Raw genomic sequence first — 6,226 nt, forward strand, 5'->3', positions numbered from 1 at the left:
TAATGGAATGCAAGTTGTTGTCGTTTTATTTTCAACAGTCGCAGGTTATAGCTATGCTAAGACCTATCCAAAGTATTTCAATATATGCTAAACCAGGTCAATACAAAACAAGAAATTGGCCCCTCAGGCTGGACTTTAGACACTCCTTATGTAAAGAATCGTCCCCCTCCCGGAAAAGTCTAAAAATGGTCTACTACAGCGATTAATAGTATTTAATTCAAATTGCCATGTAGCTCGTATAAAAATGCTTCTTTATACATTTATAGACGAGTACAAAAAGTAATGCCATGGAAAAACAACAGGTGTATTTTTCTTGGAAAAGTCTAAAACCTTACAACTACTACTGCTATAGGCATTTAGTAGGAAATAGTACAAACATTAATATGATGTCGTTGATGGAAAAGTAACAGTTTAGATATAAATGTAAGTGTTTTTCCTGGAAAAGTTTTAAAACCTCACAACTGCTCAGGAAATGTAGGATTAAATACAAAAAGTAATGTCTGGAAAACACAAAAACGTGCACTATTACAGGCATTTAGTGTGAAATACTATAAAAAGTAATGCCATGTACAAACCCTAAACCAGTGAAAATGGCGCTTTGTGTAAATGGTAAATAAAAACAAAATACAATGATTTGCAAATCCTTTTCAACCTATATTCAATTGAATGAGTGCAAAGACAAGATACTTAAGGTTTGAACTGGAAAACTTTATTTTTGTGCAAGTATTAGCTCATTTTGCAACATGTTTCATAAAAGCTGTCACAAGGGGCAAAAAAGACTGATAAAGTTGAGGAATGCTCATCAAACACTTATTTGGAACATCCCACAGGTGAACAGGCTAATTGGGAACAGGTGGGTGCCATGATTGGGTATAAAAGCAGCTTCCGTGAAATGCTCAGTCATTCACAAACAAGGATGGGGCGAGGGTCACCACTTTGTCAACAAATGCGTGAGCAAATTGTCCAACAGTTTAAGAACAACATTTCTCAACCAGCTATTGCAAGGAATTTAAGAATTTCCCCATCTACGGTCTGTAATATCATCAAAAGGTTTAGAGAATCTGGAGAAATCACTTCACGTAAGCGATGATATTACGGACCTTTGATCCCTCAGGCGGTACTGCATCAAAAAGCAACATCAGTATGTAAAGGATATCACCACTAGGGTTGGGTATCGTTTGAATTCGAACGATTCCGATTCCTGACGATTCCGATTCTTTTAAGAGGCAGGGTCAAAAAAAAGTTTAGGATATTTTAAATGAGCTAGCTAACCTACATACAGTCTTTCTGAATGAAATAGTCTGACATTCTCCATCAATTTTAATTCTATTAACTTTTTATGAACTTTACTATAAATTCCTCGCAGGGCTGTTTTCAACTAGAATATAAATATCAAATCTATGAACTTGAATATAAATATTATAAATACATTTTCACAGGGGTACACTTTACTCAAGAGAGCTTTATTTTTGAAAACCTCATGAAAACACATTTACACATAAGTGTATGATGCTGCAGGAAACCTCATGAAAACACATTTACACACACAAGTGTATGATGCTGCAGGTACTTAAAAATGTTACCGTGGGTATCGAAACTAGGAATCGAAATTTAAACTTTTGAACGATTCCGGGAGAATCGGAAAGTTAGTCCCGGTTCCAATCAATACTCGATACCCAACCCTAATCACCACATGGGCTCAGGAACACTTCAGAAAACCACTGTCAGTAACTACAGTTCGTCGCTACAACTGTAAGTTCAAGTTGAAACTCTACTATGCAAAGAGAAAGCCATTTATCAACAACACCCAGAAACGCTGCTGGCTTTGCTTTTTTACTGAGTGTCATTAAAAGGAAAGGCCATGGCACACAGTGGTAAAAATGTCCCTCTGCCAACTTTTTTGCAATGTGTTGCTGCCATTAAACTCTAAGTCAATGATTATTTGCAAAAAAAAATTAAGTTTCAGTTTCAACATTTATGATGTTTAGTGAAATTTGTGTCACTGCTACTTCCACAGAAATGTAGTAGGATTTAGTACGTGAGGTAATGCCATGTCGTTTGTGGAAAAGCGACAGTTTTAGAGCATTTGGATGTTCTGGAAAAGTCTAAAAACGTGTACTACTGCTAGAGAAATAAAGTAGGATCTAGGACAACACATATTGAAAAGTGACAATTAAAAGAAAAAAATGTGTTATTAGCTTTTCCTGTGAATGTCTAAAAACTAAATTGCTACGGAAATGTAGTAGGATTTATGACTTTTTAATAGAAAAACTGACAAATTACACACAAATGTGTGTAATATTTAGCCTGGAAAAGTGTCACTACGTCTACAGAAATGTGGGATTTAGTACAAAAACTAATGTTATGTCGGTCGTTCAAAAGCAACATTTTAGAGCATTTCTTTGTCCTGGAAGAACTAAGCAAGGACTCATTTGCTACTGCTACGAAATTTAGTAGGATTTTTATGGAAAAGTGACGAGAGTGTTTGTATTTCCAGGAACGTCTCAAAAAACTGTCACTACACACATTTAGTAGGAAGTAGTAGAAAAGGAAATGCCATATAATTAGAGGAAAAGTCACAAAAAGTGCCTTTTTTCCTGGAAAATACTAAGAACTTGTACAGCTGTTAGTTACAAAAACTATTTCCGTGCAGTTAATGTAAACATTGTCAAGACAAAAAAAAATAGCAATTTGTTTTTCCTGTAAATGTATGAAAACTATTAAACAATGAAAAAAACAATTTATACAGAAATGTTGTAGGATTTATGATTTTTTTTTAAAAGAAAAATAAAGTATCGAGCATGATGTAGTCCCTGAAAAACTGTCACTATTACTTCCACAGAAATTGGATTTAGTACAAAAAGTAATGTCATATAATGCGTGGAAAAGTAACATTTTAGACATTTTGGTTGTCTTGGAAAAGTCTAAACTAATTTACTATTTCTAAAGAAATTTAGTTGGATTTAGTACAACATGTAGTTAATAGAAAAGTTAAAAAAATAGGCAAAACTTTGTGTTCAGCTTTTGTTGGAGAAGTCTAAAAACTAATTAGAAATTTGGTAGAATTTATTACAACGTGCATAGAAAATAGAACATTTTGATGGAAAAAATTGAGTGTTTAGTTTTTGGTGGAAAAGTAAAAAAAAAAATACAATTAATGTTTTAATGAAAAAGTGACAATTTACACAGAGTGTGATGTTTTTCTTGTAAAATTCAGTAAAAAGAAGTGATGCCATGTTCGTGGAAAAGTGACATTTTGGAGTGTTTGGTCGTCCTGGAAAAGTCTAAAAACTCATTTACGACAGCTGCAGAAATTTAGTATGATTTACTAAAACAAAATATTGCCATGTAGTTAATGGAAAAGTGGCAGTTAAGACAGAAATTGGTTTTGTTTTGAAGTGTATCTCTGGTCTTGTCATCCTCATCCGGACAGAAGGGCGACACCGTCGGAGACGCTTTACTGAAAAGTTGCTTTATTACAAGCGAGTGTCATTATACAGGACTGCACTCCCCTGGAGGAGGTCAGGTCAAGAAAATGATACACTCCTAACTGGAGAAGCCAAACCATCAGTTTGTATTTTCCTCCTTTCTGTCTCTGGGTGTGTGTGCTAAGTCAGGAGAGCGCATCCTGACCATAAAATGAGATGTTCGTGTGTAAGTGTCTGAAAAACAACTGCTTTAAGTCATAACTCAAATGTTGGTGTTGAGCTAGACAGGTAGTCTTTTCTCAAGGATATGGTTATCACTTTTGCATTCCGAAGTCCCCCCGATTGTAAATAATGTAAATAATTCAATGTATATACTCTGATGACTAACTTGCGTGATGACTGTATAATGATGATAGTATATGATTTACATGGAGCCCGACTTAAACAAGTTGAAAACTTTAAAACTGCTCAAATTATGTTTAGGGCATCCCAAAACTCTCTACTATCCAATATACAGAACCTATTCCAGGATAGAGATGCTCACCATAGTTACAGTCTAAGAGGAAACAACTAATTATATTTGCCTAAATTTAGAACAACTTTAAAATCAATGTGCATTTCAGTGCGTGGAGTCACTCTGTGGAACAACTTAGGGGACGAGTTAAAAACATGTTCTAACATGATTCAATTTAAAAGACTGTTTAAAAATGAAGTACGAGGAGGAAAGAGAGTGATGCCCTCAGCACAGAGCGATGGGAGAGAGGTGTATGGTCAGAGAGCGTTTGGGCCTGTGTGTGTGTGTGTGTGTGTGTGTGTGTGTGTGTGTGTGTGTGTGTGTGTGTGTGTGTGTGTGTGTGTGCGTGTGTGTGTGTGTGTGTGTTTTGTCTCGTCATTGTCTTATCTCATAGTAACAGTGGTACTATTGTATTGTTAGTGTACAGGAGCTTTTCTTGTTTTTGTTTGTATAGTATTGTTCTTGTATTATATTGTTTATGCTACTGAAAGCCACTACTACCGACCACGCAGTCTGATAGTTTATATATCAATGATGAAATCTTAACATTGCAACACATGCCAATACGGCCGGGTTAACTTATAAAGTGCAATTTTAAATTTCCCGCTAAACTTCCGGTTGACAACGTCTATGTATGATGACGTATGCGCGTGACGTCAATGGTTGAAACGGAAGTATTGGTACCCCATTGAATCCAATACAAACAAGCTTTGTTTTCATCTGAAAATTCCACAGTATTCTGGACATCTGTGTTGGTGAATCTTTTGCAATTTGTTTAATGAACAATGAAGACTGCAAAGAAGAAAGCTGTAGGTGGGATCGGTGTATTAGCGGCTGGCTGCAGCAACACAACCAGGAGGACTTTGAGTTGGATAGCAGACGCGCTAGCCGACGCTAGCCACCGATAGCCGCCGACCGCACGGATGATCGGGTGAAGTCCTTCGTCCTTCCGTCGATCGCCGGAACGCAGGTGAGCACGGGTGTTGATGAGCAGATGAGGACTGGCTGGGGTAGGTGGAGCGCTAATGTTTTTATCATAGCTCTGTGAGGTCCCGTTGCTAAGTTAGCTTCAATGGCGTCGTTAGCAACAGCATTGTTAAGCTTCGCCAAGCTGGGAATGATTAACCGTGTAGTTTAGGGATGTCCGATAATGGCTTTTTGCCGATATCCGATATTCCGATATTGTCCAACTCTTTAATTACCGATACCGATATCAACCGATACCGATATCAACCGATATATGCAGTCGTGGAATTAACACATTATTATGTCTAATTTGGACAACCATGTATGGTGAAGATAAGGTACTTTTTAAAAAAAATAGTAAAATAAGATAACTAAATTAAAAACATTTTCTTGAATAAAAAAGAAAGTAAAACAATATAAAAACAGTTACATAGAAACTAGTAATGAATGAAAATGAGTAAAATTAACTGTTAAAGGTTAGTACTATTAGTGGACCAGCAGCACGCACAATCATGTGTGCTTACGGACTGTATCCCTTGCAGACTGTATTGATATATATTGATATATAATGTAGGAACCAGAATATTGATAACAGAAAGAAATGGGGGGAGGGAGGTTTTTTGGGTTGGTGCACTAATTGTAAGTGTAGCTTGTGTTTTTTATGTTGATTTAATTAAAAAAAAACAACAGATAATAAAAAAAAAACGATACCGATAATTTCCGATATTACATTTTAACGGATTTATCGGCCGATAATATCGGCAGGCCGATATTATCGGACATCCCTAGTGTAGTTACAGGTCCATGGTTTAATAGTATTGTTGATTTTCTGTCTATCCTTCCAGTCAGGGGTTTATTTATTTTGCTTCTATCTGCATTTGAGCCCGATGCTATCACGTTAACTCAGTAGCTAAAGAGCTTCGCCGATGTATTGTCGTGGAGATAAAAGTCACTGTGAATGTCCATTTCGCGTTCTCGACTCTCATTTTCAAGAGGATATAGTATCCGAGGTGGTTTGAAATACAAATCCGTGATCCACAATAGAAAAAGGAGAGTGTGGAATCCAATGAACCAGCTTGTACCTAAGTTACGGTCAGAGCGAAAAAAGATACGTCCTGCACTGCACTCTAGTCCTTCACTCTCACTTTCCTCATCCACGAATCTTTCATCCTCGCTCAAATTAATGGGGTAATCGTCGCTTTCTCGGTCCGAATCTCTCTCGCTGCATTGTAAACAATGGGGAAATGTGAGGAGTCCTTCCTCCGGTGACGTCACGCTACTTCCGGTAAAGGCAAGGCCTTTTTTTTTATTAGCGACC

This window comes from Entelurus aequoreus, linkage group LG08 (assembly GCF_033978785.1).
Source record: "Entelurus aequoreus isolate RoL-2023_Sb linkage group LG08, RoL_Eaeq_v1.1, whole genome shotgun sequence".
Taxonomy (NCBI): Eukaryota; Metazoa; Chordata; class Actinopteri; order Syngnathiformes; family Syngnathidae; genus Entelurus; species Entelurus aequoreus.